This window comes from Dama dama, chromosome 2 (genome assembly GCF_033118175.1).
Source record: "Dama dama isolate Ldn47 chromosome 2, ASM3311817v1, whole genome shotgun sequence".
NCBI lineage: Eukaryota > Metazoa > Chordata > Mammalia > Artiodactyla > Cervidae > Dama > Dama dama.
Genome location: NC_083682.1, coordinates 26,212,485 through 26,239,302, shown reverse-complemented (window position 1 = coordinate 26,239,302; position 26,818 = coordinate 26,212,485). Strand labels below are relative to the sequence as shown.

General features: G+C 41.4%; 1 pseudogene; it reads right to left on the bottom strand.

Annotated features, from left to right (window-relative positions):
- Positions 1-3,037: 3,037 nt before the first annotated feature.
- Positions 3,038-26,818, bottom strand: part of LOC133068362 (uncharacterized) — a 55,865-nt pseudogene continuing 32,084 nt past the window's right edge.

Below are 26,818 nucleotides of genomic sequence, written 5' to 3'. Positions count from 1 at the left end.
CAGAATTTATGAGGAAAAGTACTGAAAAGAGAGCTACACAGTGAAAGAACTCTAAAAATCTGCAGAGAGTGCTGTGAGCCTTTGAATACATACATACACAGGTGGGACTCGACAGTCCAGGCAAAGAACAAGTGCTGGAGAGTGGTCAGCTGAACCACTCCGGAAGTTTGCACAGTGCTAGGAGACAGCTGAGTTCCCTAGAGTGCTGTGACCTGACAGGGTACATATAAAAGCACACATCAAGGCAGATCTTAATTAAATTGCTGAAAACCAGTCATAAAGAGACTATCTGAAAAGCAGTCAGAGAGGAAAAAAGACAACATCTTTAGAAGAATGAAGATATGGAATATCATTGATTTCTCAAGCCAAACAATAACAGAATGGCATTTTTTAAATGCTGAAAGCAAAGAAAAAAATGATTTTTTATTATTAAATACATCCTGTACAGAGGCATCAAAAATATGAAATACCTAGGGATAAATCTAACAAAATAAGTTAGGATCAGTATAGTAAAAAAAAAAAAATGGAACTGGTAAAAATTAAAGAAGACCCCAATGTTCATGGATTGGAAGATTTAATATTATTAAAATGTCTATTTTCCACAAGTTGATCTATATAATTCAAAACAATCTAAAGGAAAATCCTTGAGATGAAGCTGGGATTTCTAATTCTTCACTTTTAGTCATGGGTTCTTCACAATCTATAACATTTGCCCAAAGAGACGTTGGCATTCTTTCTGCTTTTCCTGTGGTTTCTCTGTTTGCCGGGCTGGTTTTATGATGTTGCAGTCATCATGGGAAACACCTCAGGGTGAAGAGTTTGCTGGCTTGGAAGCTTGTGCCTTTAACGTGTTGGGAGAGGACCATCAGAGAGCTGACTGTCACCCTCCTAGGCCTACGAGAATTGTTCTGTGTGCTCACTCAGTCGTGCCTGACTCTTGGCAATCCCATGGACTGTAGCCGGCCAGGCTCCTTGGTCCATGGGATTTTCCAGGTAAGAATACTGGAGTGGCTTGCCATTTCTTTCTTCAGGAAATCTTCATGATCCAGGGATCAAATTCACATCTCTTGAGTCTCCAGAACTGGCAGGCAGAGTCTTTACCATTGAGTCACCTGGGAAGCCCACATGAATTGTTCTAGGTCTCTTCAATTTTCCAAGTGGTTTATACTTTGGCTCCATATTTTGGGAAGACTGGCATGAAGGCTTGAAGGTTTCTTTAACTTCATCTATGACTGTGCCTACTAGAATGACATTTGGATATGTCATTCACATATTTGGATGTAAGCAGCTCTTTGGGGGAAACGGCCCTCAGCAGGAAACCCCTTTTCTGGTCACTTTAGTGAAGCTACATTGTCACTAACCTTCACCCAGGTAGCCCCATGCTCTGCTCATCTCCAGCCCTGGCACACTTTCCTTGGATCACACAATACCTTGCCTAACCTGTTGGGTCTTTCCTCAGATCAAAGAAGTAGAAATGAAGCATAAGTAATTAACAGATGACCAGGTCTATCCCGTAGTTTCCTCTTTCAGTAATCTCATGAACCAACAGTGTGAACAAGATAACATCTAAAGAAAGATCACAAGGAGGCAACAAGCTTGCACACAGTGGAAGATGGCTGAGTTTGAACCCCAATCTCAATGATTAACCAAGATTATTCCCCTTTTCCCTTTAAAAACTTCCATGACTGAGCAGAATCTGGTTCAGAAGGTAGTTTTGGGGGGAACACAAGTTTGCCTTCTCCCCAGATTGCTGGCATTCTGATTAAAAACAATTTTCTTTTCTACCTACAACTGCCCCTGGGGTACTGACTTTTGAGTGGGGAGCAGTGAAACCTGAGTTTGGTTACATTCATAGGACAGATGTGGCTCAGAGTATCTCTAATCTCATTGTCAGTTCAGTTCAGTTGCTCAGTCGTGTCTGACTCTTTGCGACCCCATGAATCGCAGCACGCCAGGCCTCCCTGTCCATCACCAACTCCCGGAGTTTACTCAAACTCATATCCATTGAGTCGGTGATGCCATCCAGCCATCTCATCCTCTGTTGTCCCCTTCTCCTCATGCCCCCAATCCCTCCCAGCATCAGGGTCTTTTCCAATGAGTCAACTCTTCGCATGAGGTGGCCAAAGTATTAGAGTTTCAGCTTCACCATCAGTCCTTCCAATGAACACCCAGGACTGATTTCCTTTAGGATGGACTGGTTGGATCTCCTTGCAGTCCAAGGGACTCTCAAGAGTCTTCTCCAACACCACACTTCAAAAGCATCAATTTTTCGACACTCAGCTTTCTTCACAGTCCAACTCTCACATCCATACATGACCACTGGAAAAACCATAGCCTTGACTAGATGGACCTTTGTTGGCAAAGTAATGTCTCTGCTTTTTAATATGCTATATAGGTTGGTCATAACTTTCCTTCCAAGGAGTAAGCGTCTTTTAATTTCATGGCTGCAATCACCATCTGCAGTGATTTTAGAGCCCACCAAAAATAAAGTCTGACACTGTTTCCACTGTTTCCCCGTCTATTTTCCATGAAGGGATAGGACCAGATGCCATGATCTTAGTTTTCTGAATGTTGAGCTTTAAGCCAACTTCTTCACTCTCCTCTTTCACTTTCATCAAGAGGCTCTTTAGTTCCTCTTCACTCTCTGCCATAAGGGTGGTGTCATCTCCATATCTAAGGTTATTGATATTTCTCCCAGTAAACTTGATTCCGTGCTTCTTCCAGCCCAGTGTTTCTCATGATGTACTCTGCATATAAGTTAAATAAGCAGGGTGACAATATACAACCTTAACGTACTCCTTTTCCTATTTGGAACCAGCCTGTTGTTCCATGTCTGGTTCTAACTGTTGCTTCCTGACCAGCATATAGGTTTCTCAAGAGGCAGGTCAGGTGGTCTGGTATTCCCATCTCTTTCAGAATTTTCCACAGTTTATTGTGATCCACACAGTCAAAGGCTTTGGCATAGTCAATAAAGCAAAAATAGAAGTTTTTCTGGAACACTCTTGCTTTTTCCATGATCCGGCGGATGTTGGCAATCTCATTGTAGGAGGAGTGAAACATCCAGAGTGTGGGGGGTGGGGGTGGAAAAAAAGGTGGGGGGAAAACCTCTGTAAGAACTCTCTCCAGTCCTCACAGTGACATTGGTTTTTCTGACTCTTTCTCCAAACCACATACTAAATGGTTTAATGCTGGTGGTATGGAGTGAAATTTTTTGGAAGTAAGTCCACAGGGTAACTTATTCCACTGAAAACATCCCTCTGCCTTTGAATGCTGACATTCATGGATCTGCAGTCTTCTATGAGATGATGAAGAATTATTGGTTTTGTTCAGTCACTAAGTCATGTCCAATTCTTTTCGACCCCATGGACTGAAGCACGCTAGGCTCCCCTGTCCTTCACTGTCTCCTGGAGTTTGCTCAAATTCATGTCCATCCAGTTGGTGATGCTATGAAGGATGTCAGGCATGTTTCTAAACATGTCTAGATTATCCACATGAACCTGGACTCTGAACCCCTCACTAAGGTTGGTGAATAACCCTACCCATCAGCTGCTTTGCAGTTCAGCCACACCACACGGTAGACTGAGCACCCAGCTTCAAACCAGCTCTAACATTCTGCTCACTGACACGCCTCTCGATTAGGAATTTGATAATATTTTGTACTGCAGAAAGCACTATCTAAGTACACACTCTGGATGTTTTGCACTCTGCCCCCAGAGTGCAGAAGCTCCATTCTGGCGGCTTCTCTTTTTGCCAGTCTGACGTACCCAGGGTATGACAGTCCTGTTACTGACCTGAGATAGAAACATAATTGACCCTGGGCAAGGACCAGCTGGTCAGAGGAGCACAACGATCTCTCCCTTCTCACTTGATGCTTCATCGATGAAAGAAATCTGAGTAGGAGTTTCAATTTCAGTTAATATAATTTGTTTCTCCCCCAAATCTGTACTTTGGGCTAGTTGACAACAATTCTTTCGTAACAGGGAACAGTCTAAGTAAACCTTCAAGCTGGGGGGAATCCGAGTCCTGCATCTTACTGGCTTCATGACCTTGGACAACTTATTTAACCTCTCGGGTTTCTCAGTTTCTTTATCTGTACTTCAGACTTTTCAAGCCAGGGCCCCTTAATTCTTTCATGTGATCCTTGTGGAGGTGGGCCAGGAAGTGGCATGGGCCCTCAGGTTCTTGCTGCCCAAGCAGTCAATGGAGACGGTTAGGTACTCGGCCAGCCGCCCGTCGAAGGAGCTCACAGTGCCAGCCGATGCCCACTGACTGGCGACCCAGCTGGGCGTGGAAGCACAAGCCAGTGCTGACTGTGCCAACACTTCTGCGGATCTGCCAAGAGATTTCTTAAACATGAAAGAAAAGTGCTAGCAATAAGAGAAAAATATGAATTGAATTTTAACAAACTTAAAAGCTTTGATTTTTCAAGAAACAGTGTAAAGAAAAAGAAAGGTCAAGTCATACTACTAGGAAAAAGTATTCACAATACACAACCTGACAAAATACTCGTGTCCAGAATAAATACAAAGAACACTTGCAACTCAGTAAGAAGACAGCAATCCATTTCTCAAATGGGCAAAAAATCTGACAGTCATTTCACAAAAGAACATACACATTCTTGAGAGAATATCTGTAAGGGAAATTTTGGAGGTAATAAAAATATTCTATGTCTTGACTACTAGCAGAGAGGCTACATACATTTGTCAAAATTCAATGAACTGCACATTTTAAATAGATGTACTTTATTATACCTAAAATATAACTCAATAAGGTTTTTTTAATAAAAGGGAAAGGGGACGAAAAGGGGAAAGTGAAGGACATTATGCACCTATTAAAAAGAATAAGGTAAACATCTACTTCTGAATTTAAAGATAGGATATCAAGTGAAAAATGAGAGTTATTGGATAGTACCATTAATCCCATGCACTTTTCAAAAAAGTAGTCTTTCCCCTCCTCACCCACCCAAGTATATATATTTACTTATATATACCCCAAGAGAATGGTTACAGAGAAAAAGCAAATCAAGAGCTATTCTGTAGAGTATCAGAGGAAAGGAGGAGCAGGCTTTTATTTTCATTTTATGTCCTTCTAGACTTTTTAAATTTTTAACGAGTCTATATTAGTTTTAAAATAAAATAAATTTTAAAACTTTAATGCCCTCAAACCCCTGTCTTCTGCTCTCTAAATGACATCATTAAAACATTATAAGATAGGAAGATATCTAATTTTCTGAGTATTTTTATTATTCATACTTATAATACATGTAGAAACCCTCAGTTTTTCATTGTAGAATAACATACATGAGATTTACCATTTTAACCAATTTTAAGTATTCAGTTCATTGACATTAAGTGTATTCCCACTGTTACACAATCGTCACCACTATCCATTTCCAGAACTTTCTCATCATCCCAAACTGACACTCCGTACCCACTAGACAGTAATTCCCCATTTTGCCTCCTCCTAGTCCCTAAGCAATCACTAATCTACTTTCTATCTCTGAAAGGAAGTGAAAATGAAAGTCACTCAGTTGTGTCTGACTCTTTGTGACCCCGTGGACTATACAGTCCATGGAATTCTCCAGGCCAGAATACTGGAGTGGGTAGCCTTTCCCTTCTCCAGGGGATCTTCCCAACCCAGGGATTGAACCCAGGTCTCCCACATTGCAGGCAGATTCTTTACCAGCCAAGCCACAAGGGAAGATCAAGAATACTGCAGTGGGTAGCCTATCCCTTCTCCAGTGGATCTTCCTGACCCAGGAATCAAACCAGGGTTTCCTGCATTGCAAGTGTGTTCTTTACCAACTGAGCTATCAGGGAAGCCTGAATCACTAATCTTTCTGTTTCTACCTCAGGTACCTCATTTATGTGGAATCATACAATATTTGTCCTTTCGCATCTGACATTTCATTAGCATAATGTTTTCAAAATTTATCCATGTTGTAGCATATATCAAAATTTCATTCCTTTTTAAAGCTGAATAATACCCCACTCTTTACCCAGTCATGCATCATGAGCATCTGGCTTGCTTCTATCTTTTGACTACTGTGACTAATGCTGCTATAAACATTTCTGTAGAAATATCTGCTGAGTTCTTGCTTTCGGTTCTTTTGGGTATATATCCAGAAGTGAAATTGCTGGATCATATGATTATTCTTTTAATTTTTCCTCAGCTGTAAAATGGGCATGATAATCCCTGTTCTATTCACACCCACAGGGCTTTGAGAACCATATAAAAACCCCTTTGTAACCTGCTAAACATCAAATTCATGTAAGAGATTATGAGAAAGTTTTTGTGAAGAGTGCAATTCTAAAACAAGAATGTGCATAAATAATTTAAAAACAATGAATGCCTCATATGCCAAGTACTGACCTATGCATTTCACAGATGTTAGCAAATTTAACATTGGAAGGACTGATGCTGAAACTGAAGCTCCAATACTTTGGCCACCTGATGCAAAGAACTTACTCATTGAAAAAGACCCTGATGCTGGGAAAGATTGAAGGCAGGAGGAGAAGGGAATGACAGAGGATGAGATGGTTGGATGGCATCACTGACTCAATAGACATGAATTTGTTGAGCAAGCTCCAGGATTTGGTCATGGACAGCGAAGCCTGGCGGGCTGCAGTCCATGGGGTCGCAAAGAGTCGGACACAACTGAGCGACTGAACTGAGCAAATTTAAGCCTCAAGGGGCAATCTTATGAAGCAGGTATTGCTACAATTGGCCCTCCAAATCTGTGGGTTCCATATCCACAGATCCAACCAACCATGGATTGAAAATATTCAGGACAAAAAAGAAACTTACAGAAAGCTCCAAAATGCAAAACTTGCATGCATGTTATGTGAGAAAACTCAGACAGAGAAAAGCTACATAACCTGCCCAATGTCACATACCTAGTAACTAGGAGAATCAGAAAAACTTCAAGGAGTAACAGACTTCCGCACATGGCAGAGTTCTTTCCTCATTTAGTAGGTTTTATCATAATCTACAATTTCAAATTTTGAAAGAAAAAAGCATGTATCTCATTTCAAAGCTATATTAGTAGTTTAGGAAATGCAAAGGGAAATAAATCTGTCATTATAAATGCTACCTAAGTTTCCCCGTAAATGGTTACTTCTTTGATTCTGAAAGAGGAGAAGAATCTAGACTTTTGAAGTATCACCATGTGTAGGTATCACAAAAACTGGCTTCTGAAAAGGTTTTGACCTCCCTGTTACTGTTGGGGTTTGGGGGAATGGGTGGGGAGCACAGAGGGAGAGGAGCCATGTCTGCAGTTGGCATCAACACGGAGGAAAGAGAAAGCAAAGGAAAGCATGTGTGAGCCAACAGGAGACACACCATATTTCTAATGAGGTCTTCATGCCTTCTTTGTCTTCAAATGAAAACTGGAACCATGAAATTCCTTTTTTGTTAATGTTAAGATGTGGTAATGCCAAGCATTCATGACCATAAGCATGGAAAATTGATGAAATTACAATCTGTTCAGGGAAATAATGTAGTGATGAGAGAAAAAATCTTCACCTGTGTCAGGATCCTGATGGCAGCTTTTAAAAACAGGTGTACAGAAGACATGCCTTTGTATGACATGCCAAGTAGATGCATATGGAAAAAGGCCAAAGGAAAAAAAAAAAAGAGATTGACACAAATAATTGAGATATTTTTAAGGGCATGTAAGTCAGTGAGCATTTCATTAGTATCATTTCAGCAATTTTCTGCTCTCCAAGATGAAGCCAAATTGAAATCATATCCTCCTACTTAATGAGCAAAAGAATGTGATTATCTTGCTGGAACATTAAGATTTGAGACGTTCATGTGATGTAAATCAGAGTTAATCTAAGTAAAATAAACCTGACCCTTTCCCATGAATGCTTTTCATCAGAATACATTAAAAGTCATCACTTCTTTAAGAGCTATTAACAGCCACAACTCAATATTCAGAGTCATGCATTTCTAGCATACACTATACTGAGGTCTCGAGTAATTGAAAAAAGAATTGCTCTATCTGGCTTCCCTGGTGGCTCAGACGGTAAGGAATCTGCCTGCAATGCGGGAGACCTAGGTTCTATCCCTGGGTAGGGAAGATCCCCTGGAGAAGGGAATGGCTATCCACTCCAGTATTCTTGTCAGGAGAATCCCATGGACAGAGGAGCCTGGAGGGTTACAGTCCATCGGGTCAGAGTCGGATATGACTGAGTCACTCACACACACACATACACACACACACACACACAATTGCAGCGCATTCAGCTTCCATCTCAAGTACCATCTGCAAAGGTTCAAGGCTACGTGACTATCAGTTATGGCTGGTTAACAAGTCAACTTAAACTTTGTAGCTTAAACAGTAACCCCTTATTAATGCTCCTGAATTCTGCTGATCTGAATGAGACCTGCCTGATCTCAGCTGGGCCCACTCCTGTGGTCAGCTGGTGTACTGACTGTGGGGAGGTTGGTGCAGGATGGCTTGGACTGCCCTGACTTAGCTCTGCTTGCACATGGTGACTTATCCTCCAACAGGCAGGTCCCAGCTTATTTTCAAGGCAATGGCAAAGTTCTGAGAAAAAGAATAGAGGCAATCAAGACTTCTTGAGGTCTAGATTCAGAACTAACGCATGGTCTTGCCCACATTCTTTTGGCCAAAAATAAGATATAAGGTCAGTCCTGATTCAGAGGGTGGGGAAACAGAGTCTGTCTCAGGATGAGAGGAACTGCAAAATATCATTGCCAAGGGGAAGAATGGAAGCCATGGAATTTAACTGGAAATGGATTGCCTCCAATTTACAAAGGGATTGAAATGCAAAAGTACACTGGCCCTCCATTGTTTGACTCTGGAGACACATATTCCTAAAGCAATAAATGTTAAGTCAAGTTCCCCAGTTAATCAATGAGCTTATTACCCCACAAAGTTGAAGAAACAACTATGCATTAGCAATGTATATAAAAATAAATAATGCAGTTACTAGAAAAATCACAATGCATGAAATCAGACATTAAAAAAATTTTTTTAGATAAAAGTGCCTTAGAAAAGCAAGTTTTGTTAAGAGAATGCCAACTCTATGGATATCTTGGATCATGTAGTGTTGTTTTTCAGTCACTCAGTTGTGTCCAACTCTTTGTGACCCCATGGACTGCAACACGCCAGGCTTCCCCATTCTTCACTATCTCCCAGAGTTTGCTCAAACACATGACCGCTGAATCAGTGATTATCCAGCCATCTCATCCTCTGTTGTCCCCTTCTCCTCCTGCCTTCAATCTTTCCCAGCATCGGGATCTTTTCCAATGAGTTGGCTCCTCACATCAGGTGGCCAAAGTAGTCAAGCTTCAGCTTCAGCATCAGTTCTTCCAAAGAATATTCAGGACTGATTTCCTTTAGGATTGAATGGTTTGATCTCCTAGCTGTCCAAGTGATTTTCAAAAGTCTTCTCCAGCACCACAGTCTGAAAGCATCACTTCTTTGGTGCTCAGTCTTTTTTATGGTCCAACTCTCAAATCTGTACATTCCTACTGGAAAAACCATAGCTTTGACTATACAGACCTTTATTGGCAAAGTGATATCTCTGCTTTTAATATGCTGTCTAGGTTTGTCACAGATTTTCTTCCAAGGAGCAAGAGTCTCCTTGCTGCAGTCACCATCCACAGTGATTTTGGAGCCCAATAAAATAAAAGTCTGTCACTGTTTCCATTTTTTCCCCTTCTTTTTGCTATGAAGTGATGGGTCGGGATGCATGATCTTCGTTTTTCGAACGTTGAGTTTTAAGCCAGCTTTTTCATCAAGAGGCTCTTTAGTTCCTCTTAGCTTTCTGCCGTAAGAGTGGTGCTATCTGCATATCTGAGGTTATTGATATTTCTCCCGGCAATCTTGATCCCAGCTTGAGCTTCATCCAGCCCAGCATTTCACATGATTTACTCTGCATATAAGTTAAATAAGCAGGGTGACAATATACAGCCTTGGTGTACTCTTTTCCAAGTTTGGAACTAGTCCGTTGTTCCATGTCCAGCTCTGTTGCTTCTTGACCTGCATACAGGTTTCTCAGGAGGCAGGTAAGGTGGTCTGGTATTCCCATCTCTTTAAGAATTTTCCACAGTTTGTTGTGATCCACACAAAGGCTTTAGCATAGTCATGAGATAGTGAGATGGTGACCTGTGAGAAATTAGCAGTGCCTTTTCTCCAAGCCCTTCTTTACCATCTACTGCCTCCATAGTTCCACCAAATATATGCATTCTGGGTTCTAAATGCCCTCCCTCATTCCATTCTCATTCTTATACTTGTCACTGGGAAATTGAGGCAACAGGAGTAAAACTTTTCAAACCAGTTGTCTAGTTGTACTCCTGTTCATTCCCCAATCACTCATCAGCCTACTTCCATCTACCTTCCATTCCCACTTCTCCAATGAAACTGACCTGTCAAAGTCATCAATCAGATCTGAGCTGCAGAATTCAAAGTTCATTTTTTAGTCATCATCTCATACGATCTTCGAGCAGCACTGAGCCCCACAAAGGACACTCTCCTTGAAACATATTCATCCCTTCACTTTTGTGAAAGGGACTTTCCTGATTTTCCTCTTGCTTCACCAATTCTTCCATCTGTCTCCTTTGCCGGTTCATCTTTTCTCCCCACCTGTGACTCCTTACATATAAACATGCCCCAAAGTTTGATCCCAGTACTTTTTCTCCAGCTGCACTTTCTCCAGGATATCTCAGCCATTCCCATAGTTGACAATCACAGAAATATCAAGGGCAGGGAAGTGAGAGTTGCCCATTCCTGGTACAAGCAATGCTGGTGCATGGTCTATAGAGATAATTAAAACTACTATGTGTGGGTCTAATTTTCATTATCACCAATTCTAAACAGTCAGTCATAAACTACTCTTTCCAAGGTAGGATGGGGTATCTTTGGCTGACTTAAGTTGTAACAGCGGTTGCAATTACTGTTGAGTTTTAATAAAAATTTGGAAGTTTCAATTTAGCACATTTTGATTACTTATTATTTAATAAGCACTGTATTCGACATGGAAGTTCATTTGGAGAAGGCCCATTTATGCAGTCAGTCCTGTCCCTCTTCTACAGGACAGGCAAGCTCTGCTATAGGCATTTATTTCAAGAGAGGTTAGATAGTTTGAAATTATTCAGTCTTGTGGTACAGTTAATGTCTGTTGCCCCTGTAGCACTACATATTCCCTCAGTTATGATTATATACATCATGGTTATATATACCCTCAACAGGGACAGCCTGGAGTTGGAAAGAATATGCCCACTTCTCTCTTCTTTTAACTTGTTGAGGTTTAAAGAGGAAGGAAAACCAGGGGAGGAGGATGAGAAACGCCATGTACCCCCTTGTGGCTCAGCTGGTAAAGAATCCACCTGCAAATGCAGGAGACCCTGGTTCAAATACTGGGTCAGGAAGATCTGCTGTGAAGGGATAGGCTACCCACTCCAGTATTCTTGGGCTTCCCTTGTGGCTCAGCTGGTAAAGAATATGCCTGCAGTGTGGGAGACCTGGGTTCGATCCCTAGGTTGGGAAGATACCCTGGAGAAGGGAAAGGCTACCCACTCCTGTATTCTGGCCTGGAGAATTCCATGGACTGTATAGTCAACTGAGCGACTTTCACTCACTCACTCACTCATAGAGTGGAAAGCAAGTATGTGCATGTTCAATTGGTCATGTCCAACTCTTTGGGACCCCATGGACTGTATGTAGCCCACCAGGCTCCTCTGTCCACGGGGTTCTCCAGGCAAGAATATTGGAGTGGGTTGCCGTGCCCTTCTCCAGGGGATCTTTCCGATCCAGTGATCAAACTGGGGTCTCCTGTGCTGTGAGAACTCTGAAGAGATTTTGTTTATATATGTTAATATCTGTCCATTATCATTCTATTAGAAATTTAAACTGAGATATTTTTAAAATTTGTTACTTCAATATTCTGAAAACTGTAACTTGTTAACATAAATAACCTATTTGGGTAAAATAACCTATTTGGGTAAAAATAACTGTTTCCAAAAGAAAAAAAATAGGGAGAAGAGTTAACATGGTTTTGTATTTTTGCATATCCCTTTTACTGTCTGGCTTGATAGAAGATGGGTCTTCATGTCACATAGACTCTGGAAAAGTCCACAATACACTCATGAGAGAATAAGAGTGAATAAATCAAACAGTACATTACTATGGTTATGAAAATAATTTGAGCCTCTCTGAAAGAGTCCTGGAAGCCCCCAGCAGTTTTGAGATCACATCTGGAGAGCCTCTGATCTAGTCTGAGTGCAACAAGTTCAATTTCTTAGATCAAGGACCATGGGAAGAAGTGGAGCCAGCTGGTGACACACACAGACATTGAATCATGCAGAGGTGAATCTGTCCCTCAGCTTTGCCACTTAGAAATATGTTGTGAATATCATATAAGCCTCAGTTTACTTGCTTCTGAAATGGGAATAATGTCATTTATTCCATTGGGCCACTGTCAATATAAAACAGGGTATATATGTACTTGCCACAATACCTAGGACGCTGTAATTATGGGCGAGAGGGGAGACAGGGAGAAACAAGATCACTAAATGACCTTAAATAGTCATGTGCTGTCCTGACACACTTTTGTTCTTACTATCTAGTTTGAGGGGATAAATGTACAAACATGAATCACAGCATGAGATGGGATGATACACCATGGTGCCTTCTCCTATCCTTTCATATCGTGGAAGCTCCCACAGACAGGGTTGAAAATTGGCCAGCTACTTGAAGGAGCAGTTAAAGCAGAGGATCATACAAAATAATACAGACACACTTATCTAAAACATGTTATTTTCATCTAAAACATGTATACAAACATCAATCTGCCAATCTCTTAAACTGGGGCCTATGCTTTTCTTTGAGGACAAATCTTATAATTGGTGTTCTGCATCACCTTTCTTACAGAAAACACACCCTCAATAATCACATATTATTTCCAGCTTCATTTTTATTTTAGTGTATGGAGAACTTATAGACACTTGAGGAACAAGTACAAAACCTCCTGTTTTTACTATTTTTTCCCTAGTAGTCTCAGTTTTCTTTACCTGGCTAGCAATTTGTTTTAGTGATCATCTTTAAACTTAATCCCAAGACATCAAACTTCATTTCTGAAGGAAAAACAGCTCTTTCATTTTACACTGAAATGTCATTGATTTATCTCAAATTTAGTTAAATATATAACTACAGTAGAAGAACAACTGGCATAAAAAGGCTTGGGAACAAACAACTCTCTCTTGGTAAGCATACAACTCAACCCATGACCACAGACACATCTGGGGAGCTGCAGAGTGACTTGTAAGCCAAGATTGTTCGTGGGGCCTCAGAATATAACTGCATACTTAATAAGGAAAACAGAAACCAGTGGTTTATCTGAATTAGTCTGAAGTGGAAATTGCTTAAGAGCACTTTTTAGATCTGTATGTACTGTCATAGAAAGATATTTAAAAGCCCAGGATGAATCCCAACTTAACTGAAAAGAAACCCCCCAAATCTATATACATCCACATGTTGCAAATGCACAGATTTCAAATTTGTCAGCCTCTACAATCATGTGAGCCAATTCTTTAAAATAAATATCTATATATATTTATATATACACACACAAACACACATTCACACACATGATGTGCAGTCTCATGACAGGCTTTTAGTTTCCACCAGGAATAAGCAAGAAAAGTAGGTCAGGGGCTTTGACTCTTAAACTCTGTAGGGCTTAAAATCACTGTAACACCCTCTTTTGTTACTTCCTCCCATATTATCAGTCATCAAATGGTTCAATGCCAAAGTGTCACAGCTAGTTTCAGAGATGGCATAAAAAGGGCCACAGAGCAGATATATGCTGCTCCCTAGCTGCACTCAGTAAGGAGAGACTCCCAGAGAGGAGATTTGGGGTAGGACCCAAAGTCACAGGAGCAGGCTAAGTCCCAAGATATACAACAAGGAGGAATAAAGCCTCCAGGAAGGCAAATCCCACTCAAGGTTCTAAGACCTAAGAGCAGAAAGGCCTCCTTGCACCCCTTCCCCACAAGCCCACAATTTCTAAGAGTTAGGGGATGTACAGAGGTCACTTGAATGCTTGATACAACCCTCTCTTCTGTGCTGATTTATAGGATAATAAGCATCTAGCAGAAAGAAAAAAAAAAAAACAAAAAACACCACTAATGAGGTTGACAGGTGTGCCCACAACAAACTTAAGCTTTCCCAGGCAGTCAGTCTAAAAAAGCATTTTTCCACCAAAGCCAAAGGGACATCTCTAGCAGGTGACCCTTTCATTTCCCACTAATTCAATTTGTATAGCAATAAGCATAGCTCATCGACTAAATCTGCCTTTCTCTTAGCAAGGAACTTGATATGCCTTGAAGTTGCTCACTTAATTCCCATCTCCTGTTACAATCAGGAAGCTATATTTTGACTTGATTAAAATTAAGAAATCTGAGATTTGGAAAGAAGCTTAGCATACATCAAGAAGAAGCTTTAGCCTCTTCATTTGATGGTGAGGACCTGAAAGGTCACACAGAAACCCTCAAATAAGATAGATCAGACAGTGAGTGCTGCAGAGCAGAAACTACCCAGGGAAAGGGATCCAGAGTGCTCAGGCAGACTGGCCACATGCGTGGGGTCAGGCGAGGGTGAGGCTGGATGTTGGGGGGTGACAGGGTGGATGATCCATTTCCCAGGAGAATGGCAATGTGGTGATCTGGTTCAGCCCCTGCCAGGAAGTCCTTGTACCTTCCAACCTCGGCTTAAATACTTTCAGTGATGTGACGGGGAGCTGGGGTGGGGGAGTGGGCAGGGGTCTTACCGTTTCAGTTGAGTTCAGTTCAGTCACTCAGTCGTGTCTGACTCTTTGCAACCCCATGGACCACAGCACACCAGGCCTCCCTGTCCATCACAAACTCCCGGAGCTTACCCAAACTCATATCCATTGAGTCAGTGATGCATCCAACCATCTCATCCTCTGTCGTCCCCTTCTCCTCCTGCCCTCAATCTTTCCCAGCATCAGGGTCTTTTCAAATGAGTCAGTTCTTCGCATCAGGTGGTCAAAGTTTTGGAGTTTCAGCATCAACATCAATCCTTCCAATGAACACCCAGGACTGATCTCCTTTAGGATGGACTGGTTGGATCTCCTTGCAGTCCAAGGGACTCTCAAGAGTCTCCAGCAGACCCAAAATAAAAAAAATTTGTTGTTGTCATTTTTGTTTTTTTCTAATCAAATCAAGTCTCCTTCCTTGAAACTTCTACCCATTACCCCAGTGGTTCTCACCTTGGCTGACATTTAGGCTTACATATGGAGCTTCGAAAAATCCTGACACCCTGGGTAATGTGTGCGTATGCGCATGTGTGCTAAGTCACTCTGTCGCGACCGACTCTTTGCAACCCCATGGACTGTAGCCTGCCAGGCTTCCTCTGTCCATGGGATTCTCCAGGCAAGAATACTGGAGTGGGTTGTCATGCCCTCCTCCAGGGGATCTTCCTGACCCAGGGATTGAACCCTCCTCTCTTATGTCTCCTGCATTGGCAGGTGGGTTTTTTACCACTAGCGCCACTTGGGAAGTGCCAACCCAAGCATTAGTATTGTCTAAAGCTCCTGGGATTGTCCCAACTGGGGAGCCAGGTTTGCAAAAACCTCTGCTTTTGTTCAGTTCTTGCATTAGTCGGCTAGGGCTTCCATAGTAAAATACCACAGATTAGGTGGCTTGAACAACAGAAGTTAATTTTCTCACAAGTCTAGAGACTGGAAGTCCAAGATCAAGATGTCAGCAGGTCTGATTTCTCCTGAGGCCTCTCTCCGTGGCTTGTAGATGGCTGCCTTCTCCCTGAGTTCTCACATGGCCTTTCCTCACGCTGTGTGCACCCCAAGGTCTGTCTGCCTCTTCTTACCAGTCAGGTCGGATGAGGGCCCCACCCTCATGATCTCATTTAACCTTAATTACCTCCATAAAGGCCAAATGCAATCACATTAGGGATTGGGGCTTCATATATGCAGGGGCATGGTGGGGGAAGACACAATTCTGTCTGTAACAGTTCTGTTCACTGACTAGAACTGGCTGACTGAGAGCTCCTTAGAAGGAAATGGCAACCCACTCCAGTGTTCTTGCCTGGAGAATCCCAGGGATGGCAGAGCCTGGAGGGCTGCCATCTATGGGGTCGCACAGAGTCGGACACGACTGAAGCGACTTAGCAGCAGCAGCCACAATGCCAGAGCACCCACGTATGCCATGGGGTGTCAGGTTGTGAAGGTGGCCAGTTGGATTCTGGGGCCACTGGAGGCCTTAGGAGAGCTGCCTCTAGCTCTGTGTAGCTATCCAAGCATCCTTTGAAAACAGCAGGGCCAGATGCCATGCCCAGAAATCTCATGAAGCCCCAAATCAGCAAACAAAATGAGTTATGTCTGGCCCTCGATTATATGGGCAGGAACACCTGCTTGGCAGATAGATAGCTACTGGAGGAGCCCAGAGTGCTTAAGGAGTACAAAGCACCGGATAGAGAGACAGGCGTCAGGGGCCACATGGGTGGGCTCCAGGGGGTGGCTTCTACCCTCTCCCTTCACATAAATCAGGTGACATTTCATGACAAATGACGTCCTGGCAAAGAAGTGGATTCTACAAACTAGGGCTCAATCATTCTTTTGAAAGACTGACACGTAGGTGTCTAGAACAGTACCCGGCACTTAGTAAGCCTCAATAAATGTTGAATGAACCAATTAATACCTGAAAATATTTGACTGGATTTGAAATCCATTAGAAATATTACAAGAGACTTCAATGTTAAAAGTTAATTACGCTTAATTACAACTCTTGAAACTGCTGAACAATTGGAGGAGTATTTCTTCCTCCTTTTGTCTCATGTTATGAAAAATGGTTTTCATTGTTGTGATTTTCATGAATTGGAATAGCTTATCATTAAACAGTCTTGATCAGAATTGTGTGTAGCTGGGCTTCCCTGGTGGCTCAGTGGTAAACAAACCACCTGCCAATGCAGATGATTCCTGACCACTGTAGGATCTTCTCGATCCTTGGGTGGAGAAGATTCCCATCATCAGGGAATGGCAACCCATTCCAGTATTCTTGCCTGAGAAATCCCAAAGACAGAGGAGCCTGGAGGGCTACCATCCAAGGGGTTGCAAAGAGTCAGACACAAGTTAACAACTGAGCGCTCACACACACACACACTTCAAGTTTAAAATCTGACATTAAAAAGAAAAGCCTTGTTCATTGAAGCAATGTTGCTCATTGTTTCCAAGCAGTGTTCCAAAACAAGTTCCTCATTAACTTTAAGAAATTTTATTTAAGGCACTTCCCTGGGGGAGCAGTGAATAAGAATCCACCTGCCAATACAGGGGACATGGGTTCAATCCCTGGTCCAGGAAGATTTCATATGCTGGGGGGCAACTAAGCCCATGTACCACAACTATTGAGCCCATGCACCTAGAGCCTATGCTCTGCAACAGGAGAAGCCACCACAATGAGAAGCCCTAGCACCGCAACAAAGATGAGCCCCTGTCTGCGGCAACTAGAGAAAGCCCAGGCAAAGCAGCAAAGGCCCAGCACAGTCAAAAATAGATAATTTTTTTCAAAAAAAGACATTTTATTTAAGAGGTATTTCTTAAATCCATTTGATATATCATCCCTAATACTTAATATTTTATTTTTTTCTTGTCAAAATAGTATGTAAAGAAAATATAGTAAAAAATATATAATGAAAATTACATGAATGAAAATTAATGAAAATATAATGAAAAATTTCACCAAGCCTCATATGTCGTTGTTTAGTTGCTGTCATGTCTGACTCTTTTGCAACCTTATGGACTGTAGCCTGCCAGGCTCCTCTGTCCATGGGACTCTCCAGGCAAGAATACTGGAGTGGGTAGTCATTCCCTTCTCCAGGGTATATTCCCGACCCAGAGATCGAACCCAGGTCTCTTGCGTTGGGTTGTTGACCACCTGAGCCACACAGATGTATATAAATCCTCTTTAGTTTATATCTTACAAATATTGTCACTTTTTATACGTGTTATAACATGAAAAAAGTTAGGAAGCACTGCCTTCTACTTCTCTCAGTAAATGGCACAGTATCAAAATTATTAAGCCTAAATTAGGGTGCTACCCTGATTGTTTATTTTTCATGTTCTCAATCAGATCCTTCCATCAGTCCAGTTGTGACTACTTTCAAAATCATCTTCTCTGTCCACTTCTTTCCTTCTCCAATGCTTCTACGTGGATTAAGCCACCATTATCTCTTACCTGGACTACTGCAAAAGATTCCTATCTGGAATTCCATTTTCTGTGTTCCTTGCCCTTCTTCAATTCCTTTCTTACATGGCAGCCAGTGTGTCCTTTTGAAAGCTCAATTAGATCCTGTTATGTCTCCCCAACTCTTTACACCCTTAAAGCCTTCCAGTGGCCCTTTAAGTAAAATCTAGACTCCCTCCTATGGCCTGCTGCTGCTGCTAAGTCGCTTCAGTCGTGTCCAACTCTGTGCGACCCCATAGACGGCAGCCCACCAGGCTCCGGCATCCCTGGGATTCTCCAGGCAAGAACACTGGAGTGGGTTGCCATTTCCTTCTCCAACTCCTATGGCCTAAAGGGCCCTAATAATATGGTTTCACTTTCCTCTCCAGCCTCACCTCTACTGCCTTCCCACCTGCACATGCTCTAGCCGAAACAGTCTTCTGTTTCCTAAGAAAGAATCCTAGGGCAAAGGTCAAGGTCAAGTGGAGATACCAGGCGAACAATTAGATGGAGAATCTAGAGTTTAGGGCACATGTGAACTGAACTATAACCTGGGATTCTAGTAGAAAGTCACAAGACTAGGTGAGATCACCAAGGAAGAGGGCTTAGAAAGAAGAGGACCAAAGACTGGGCAGGGAAGCATTCTCAACATTTCAAGGTCAGGGAGATGGAAAGAAACCTGTGAAGGAGATCGGGAAGCAGCCAGCGGTTGTAGGAGAAAAAAACAGGAGGTTTGGGACCCTTGGAACCACTCTGAGAAGTCTGGTAAAAATACACACTTTCAGAACTATCACTGGACTTTTCAGTACGAAGATGAACACCCAGCATTCCTAGTCTTACTGTTATCAGAGAAACCTGGGAAACACTGTCCTGGAGCTTAACACAATCAGAAGAATCGCCTGCCTGGGGCCCTTTGTAAACACATACTCTGCAGGGACCTAACCCCAAAATACACTGAAACTGAACCCCCAAGGGACTAAGAATTTGGTCGTTCATCTTCTGAACTAATTGTTTCTTTCTGGGACTTGTTCTTAAAGAGTTTTGCTTTTGAACCAATGAGTCAACAGTTCTGTCTTCATTGACTAAGGCTGATATACCATTTCCATCATCTCTTCAACTGGAGGCATTTACTAAAACCATATGGAGTTGATTTGAGCACATGCTGGGATCTCAACAAAGAGTCTTGGCTTTGAACTAGAATTAAAACTACCTAACCATAAAAAAAAAAAAAAAAAAAAGGTGGGGGGGGGTGGAATTCCCAAGTCTGAACACAATAGTCAAACTACAAGTTACAGCACTCCACCCAAACTTCTCAGCTAACTTAGCTCCCAAGACTCACGGAGTCATCTTCTCTGAGTCTCAGGAGCCACATTTTCCTTTCCCACGTGTTCTAATGGCTGCCATGTCAAGACGGCCCCTAGGGCCTCTGTTTCTGGGGTCCTCACAGCTGCCTCCCCCAACCCAACCTGCTCCATCAGGCTTTTTCTAGTTCTGTGTTTAGAGCTCTTCCTAAATTTCCTTACTTTGAATGTTAAAACCTCTCCCGTCCATCGGATCAAAATGGGAAACTTTTTGCCCTCTTTGACAGAAATCATTCCTTGTTGGCCACCTGATGGGTACTTGGGGTTAATTAGAAAATCCCCATCAAGAGTTCAGAGGCCAATATCAGCTGTCAAAATCCCACATTCCCCTCTCGCCCCTCTTTCAAGTGCAAAACAACCTGTGTCTGAAGATGTGCGGGAGATAAAAGGGCACACACAGCAGCGCTGGGGGCTTTGACTCGGCCCCATTCATGGCCCCACCACCATGAATACTGCAAAATCTCAAATGAAAGTTTTAATCTCCCCACTGCATTCAGCCTAAAGAGAAAAGGGCTTCCTTTTAACAATTTCCCCCCTTAAACCTTTTGTGTTGCCATGCTCCTGAAAAAAAGCGGAGATTTCACTCTGACCCGGCGAGGGCTTTACGCCAAAGAAAGCAACGCACCTCGAACCCTTTGTGCTGAAAGAAGGGCTGGCCTGCCCGAAGCCACCGGCGCGAAAGCGGCAACCCACGGTGGGGCGCGCGGGGGCAGAGGGTGCCCGCGTCTCTGCAGACTCCGGGCTCTGGCGTCTGGCCCCTGGGCCTAAAGGAACGAGTGCGATGCGCCGCGGGCCCCACTGCCCCCAACAGTGCGGAGTCTGGCGTTGGGGCGCGACATGGGGCGGCTGACTTCCCAGCCAGGACACCGTCTGAAAAACGCACCCGCACCCGCAGACCAGGGGGCCCAATGTGGCCCTTCTTTTTTTCACACTGCACTCAAAAAGAGAAGGAACTCCAAGTTCAACCCTCTCTAAGCGACCGTTCGGGGGAGAATCTCGGTCGGTGTTGTTCACAACACCCCGGCTGATTGCTAGGAAGCTGATCTTTGGGCGCAGATCCGGGTCCTCTCCCAGAGCTACGGCGCCCGCACTCTGCAAAACGCCTTTGCGTCCAGGGCGCTTCCCGCGCGCAGACCCGCGGCGTCCCGAGGAGGATCTGGAGAAACGCAGAAGAGTGTTTCGATCTTTGCCTGCCTTCACCGTTACTCCCTTCGCACGTAATTAATGCTATCGAGGTGCTCGTGACAAGAAACCCAACTCTCAGCTCCTCTAGCATTGAAAAAAAGGTCAATGAATATGACGTCCCATTCTTTTATCTCCTCCAAAGCGCTGCTCTAAATGTTTGAAATTAACACCTGATATTAATCCAAAATGTCGGGATTAAAAGCAAGAGGCTCTGTTTCTGAGCCCAGAGCGGTTTTACGAGCGCCTTAATTTGGTGTTGCTTGATTCTGACAGCCCAGTGAATGTCACCTCTTTCAAAAGAGTGTTTTCTGTCGAGCGGCCAGAGTTCAAAAGGCCCAGCGCCCAGCTTTCAGCGCCAAGTGTGTGCAGGGCCGGCTCGGAGCGGTTCTAAAGCAGCCCCTGCCGGTCGGTCCCTCCTTACATCAGCAAAATGATGAACGCGCCCCTTCCCTCAAGGGTTCTGCCTCCTCCTGTTTGACAGTTTGCTTCGCTAGCCTTTTCACCATTTCTGAACGTGATTTTTATTGAGGGTCATAGCCTGGTAGGTATGTTGTCACTGCCCAAGGCAAAATTGCTTTGATAGTTTTCCTTTTAAAAATCTGTTTGTAAAGGGTCTCCCCTTTCCCTCTCTGGCCAGTTCATTTTGGCGTGTGTGACTTGGAATGGGTGTTGTCTTCGGGACAGCGTGGGGCGGGGGCGATTTTCAAAAGATGTCTCAAATTCAGACGTTTAAAGAAACAGCGGTGAGAGGGTGGTAGCCTGGAGGTGAACAAAAGGCCAAAGAGCATTTAAAATTATTACATTTATCTGTGCTGAATGACATGTATTTTCAAAATAAAAAGCACATATAAAGACTTTAAAATCCCTTCCTTTACATTTGCCACTTGCTGAATAAAAGCTTGTGGAAAACGTGCCTTTGATCATTTTTAAGCTGTGAAATTCTGGCCAACCTCTTAAACCAAACAGAAGCGCACACACGTAACACACTTCCAAAATGAGAGCAGGAATAAATTGATAATGTTGATCAACTTTTCTGCATCTCCGCTCTAACTGCGAGCTCAACAATGAGCCCCAAATGGACACACAGGTTCTAATTAGAGTGTTTCTAAGTTCCTTTCCAGTTCTAATGATCCATAAATAATATTTCACAGTTTGTGGGTAGTTCAAGGGAAAGTACATCTTTTTTAAAAATCATAATTATCTAGATAATTAGACTAATGCAATAAAATTTAAGTATTGATTTTAACAGTAATAAATACACTTATGGAAAATTTTCATTTTATATAAAATCATACTTCAAATGCACAAATGCTGCTACATTTAAAGGAATTCGAGTGCAAATTATTCTGTCAAATGAAAGACTTTTCTAATGAGAATAAACACCATCTTATTAATCTATTTATTATATTACTATATCTGATTTTTCTTAAACCAGATCTCTTAAAAAAAAAAAAACACACAGTTTTCTTAATACAGAAGTATGGCCATATTCATGGTATACTTAAATTAACAATTCTCCAGAAACAAATAGAAATGAAAGGTTTGTAAGGACACTTAACATCTTTTCTCATTAGCAAAATGACAGGAGATAAAAAAACTTAGAGATCTGTTTGAGCAATGAAAAACAAAGTTATTCAGAGCAGATGAAACTGTTTTTAACTCCTCTACTAAATATACGTGTTCCAAATTTACATCTTTATGAAAAGAATATAAGATAATCCAACATAAATATTCTACATTTTAACTGAATTATGAGTAATGCATCTTCTACATAAGTTGATTTAATATGGCTCTTTAAGGAAAAGTCTTCATTTGATAAAATGTTGTTACTTTCTTCAGAAGTTTCAGGGAAGGTGAAATTGAAAAAAAAGTTAATGCAATTACTAATGAATTTCAGTTAAGCAAAGGTAGAAGAGGAACAAAGTCATTGGGTATGAGGATATCTGAGTTTTTAATCTTCTGAGGATATCTGAGTTTTTAATCTTCTAATGCTAAAATCTCCTTCAGAACTCAGTATTTGGAAAATTAGGGAGTTTTGCTACCAACTGGAATAACATTTTTCGCTTAAACATTTTCTTTGCTTCTCTTAAGGTTAAGGGACAACCTAGTTTAAACCACCTGTTGTGCTACGCACCTAGTCCAATTAGACAAGTCTTTTGCCTTTATGGCAATAATGACCCACATGAATCACCACTTTCAGACTAACCGAATCTGAAAACCCCGGTCAGAGTCGTCTTTTCATGCTCACAAAGTCAGCAGGCATCTTGCCTCTCATAAAGCTTAAAATCTATCAAGCACATGCAGAATAATTCACATCACTGCCCTTGGAAACCCTTTGAAGCAAATAAACAGAAAAGAAAAAGATTAAGATTTGATCTCAATTTAAACATGTTAACAGTAACGCTATATTATTCCAGATTTTACCCAGCTGTTTTGGATCTTTAGAGAATGTGAACAAGAGAGCAAACCTGTTTCAAGGATTAGAGAATATAAAGGTTCAAAAGGAGTCGAACCCTTTGCGGAACTATACATCTCCTGCCTTGGTTTCTTGCTTGGCAGAGTTTTAGAATTCAGTGCCATTGGGTTCTTTCTCACTTTTTTTCTCTGCAATCTGGCTTTCTTATAATTACTTCCCCAAACAGATCTCTTACTCTCTTTAAAACTATAAACATTATAGATCACATAGGGTGAGCTCAAATCATTTGCCTCATAGGGCATTGGGTTTATATCTAAAGTCATTTGTAATCATCTATGTCAAATTCAGTGAGAGAGGACTTATTTAGTTTTACTCTTTTTTTTTTTTTTTAAAGGAAGACATCAGCAAGCCATAAAGAGACTAAATATGACCACATTTAGAGTGAAGTTGCAACCATTTATCAAATAATCACTTTCTTTAAAAGAATGAATCTGCTAAGTTTTCCCAGAACTGTAGAAGGAAAAGACATTTTCACAGACGAGAAAGATAAATGTTTACTAGAAGCTGATTCTGCCAATGAAGTTCAAATGGAGAGCTAGAGAGAAATATTTAAGTGTAACAGCAGAAAAAGAAGTCTGAAAAAGAATGAATCAAAGGGAACTATTTGTATGTAGCATCAGTCATTGTAATTTTGCTGATTTGAAGGCAGTTTGTCATTACAATTGGGTTAGCCAAGTTCCACAGAAGATGCTGCAGGAGCTATAAGGATGAAGTGCCTGGAAAGATACATTTCATTTGTCTTGGGGAGAGAGACAGAAGGGTTTGAGGGCAGACATATAGGAAAATATTCACTGAACAGTGCTATTACACAGGTAATCATCACGAGAACTCTTACTAGTCCCCATTTTTACAGATGAGTAAAGTGAGTTTAGAAAGTTTAAGTTTCTTGCTTAAGGAAGACAGTAACTACATGGTGGTCTGAATTCTGCTTCAAGCTTATTCTTTCTAAAATAGGTTGGTTCTCTACTCAAGGGCAGGAAGGCCCATTTTAAATGTTCATGGAGAGCAGTCAATATAGGATAGTAGGTATTAAGGCTTCTCTTTTTCCTATTATCTGTTCTTGCATCATTCATTTCAACAAGTTAATAAATATTCACTAAGCATCTTTTACTATCCACCATTCCCCAAAGATACTTGGTATAGGTAAAATGCCTCGCCTAAGGTTTCACAGAAACCTCAGATTAGAGGCCATGCTCTTCATTAGGCGTCATTCCCTGATGCCTCTGCTACACTCTTGCAAAGTAGGTGATCTGGCCAAAAGGAGGAAAGAAAGCAGCATAAAGGTGATCTGACAAGAGGATATGTACCTCTGAACTCAGTGGGAAATATGGCATCTGAGGAAGATTCTAGAGTGGCAAAAATAGATCGTTGACCCAACAGGATGATAACAAGGAGATACCCAAGAAAATAGAACTATTTCCTACAAAGCAAAACAATAACTTCAGTACTTCTCTATTAGATTAAGTGCAAAACCACAATAAATACAAAGGAATAAATAGCATTTATTATTCATGTAGGAAATTTAGAAAAATTATAAAATAGAAAATAAAAATCATCCATAGTTTTGCGACTCAAAAACAGTCACTACTTTCTCCTTTTTTTTTTTTTTTGTAATACACACTTATGTCTACATGTATAGGCATATTTTTAATAGAATACATATCTTATACATAATTCTCATGCTGGCTTTTTTATTGCTTTTTATATTAGATACATTTTCCCATGCCTTTAAAAAGTCTTTGAAAACATTCTTTTTAATTTTACATGTCAAAATTTATTAAACCAATTCCCTATAGTTAGGCACCTAATAATTCTACTCTTTGCTACTAGAGATAACTCCACCTTGTACAAGTATTTTGTATTTTTGTGAACATCTCTGATGATTTCATCAGGATTAAACAACACTTTTTGTGTTCTTTTTTACTGCCATTTTGTCTTCCAAAATGGTTGTATTCATTTACCCTCCAAGATATTTTCACTGCTGGGAAAGAATATTTTTTTTTTTAAATTTCTACCAACTAAATGGAAAAGGGAAAGCATGTGATTATTTGAAGTTCCTTCATTATTAACTTGAATATTTTAACATGCTTCTTGATATTTTTGTTGTTTATGGAGTATCTTTATGCCCTTTCCCTTTTTTGCTATTGGTATGCTTGACTTGTTGATTTTAAAGAGCTCTTTACATATTAAAAATATTGAGTAACTACATAATACTACATTTGGACCTGTTTTTCAAGGTCCCAGACCAATTTCTGCATCTTTTATTATGCCCTTCCTGATTCCTTCAACCCTAACTCAAGTCTCCTGCTTCCCAAATCCTAATACAATATTCAGTACTGAATTAGACACTGTTTGCAGTCCTTTAGAGTTTCTCCTTTCATCCTCCATAATACCTTTCCAGAGAAGACTTTGTGTCTTTTAACTACAAAGAACCAACTTGACATCTCTGAATTCTCAGTGTCATTAATCATGACATAGTTGTAATTATCCTCATTTAGCAGGTGATGGAGCTGGGGTTCAACCCAGATTTACCAACTGCTACATGGTTATCCTAAGTCCTCAATCAGGCTTTCTCACTCCTATAGTGCTTCTTCCAGTTCTCATGTTAGCATGTTTACATTGAGATACTCTTATGTTAACATTTTTTCTTCGTTTATTTTAAATGTATAGAGCTTCCCTGGTGGCTCAGTGGTAAAGAATCTGCCTGCCAATCAGGGAGCATGGGTTCAATCCCTGGTCCAGGAAGATCCTATACACCTCGGAACAGCTAATCCCGTGTGCTGCAATTATTGAGCCTGTACTCTAGAACCCGGGAACTGCAACAACTGAACCCATATGCTTCAACCTGAAGCCCGTGCGTCCTTGCTCCGCAACGGGAGAAGCCACCGCAATGAGAAGCCTGCATACTGCAACCACAAAGTAGTAACCACTTGCCACAACTAGAGAAAAGCAACAAAGGCCCAGTACAGCCTAAAATATGTAAATAAGCAAAATTATAAAAGATAAAAATAAATGTAGAAAACACAATTCAAAGAGCTCACAGAGAAGACGTAGTTGGGAAGAAACAGAACCAAGTCTGATATTTTAGATTTTTGGTGTAGAAAAATGGATTCTTTTATTTCTTCTGGTCACAATTTCTTTAATAATTCTTTGCCTTTAGAGCAAAGAACATCAAATTTCCTCGAAACTTGAGTTTATGGGTTGTTTATGTATAAAAGATTTACATGAGTCACCCTCAAATCACAGCAATGATAACAGAAATGAAATCAAACAGCCTATGGCTTTCAATATTGCCTTCCTCCCAAATCTTGCTCCAGAAGTCAAATCCTTACAAATCATTTGGATGCTCCAAATGAATAGCTTTATCTTTCTTTTTATTAGAGTGGGAATTTACCCAATACTCACCCATAAAAAGCTTTTGTTTAAAAACCACTCTCTTTGAAATGGAGAGGACCCCAGGGATGGTGAATCCAATGGAGAAGAATCTGAAAAATAATTTCTTATTCGGGGTGGGTGTGTATGAATGTATCCACACGCACCCACATGGACAGAGATAGATGCACAC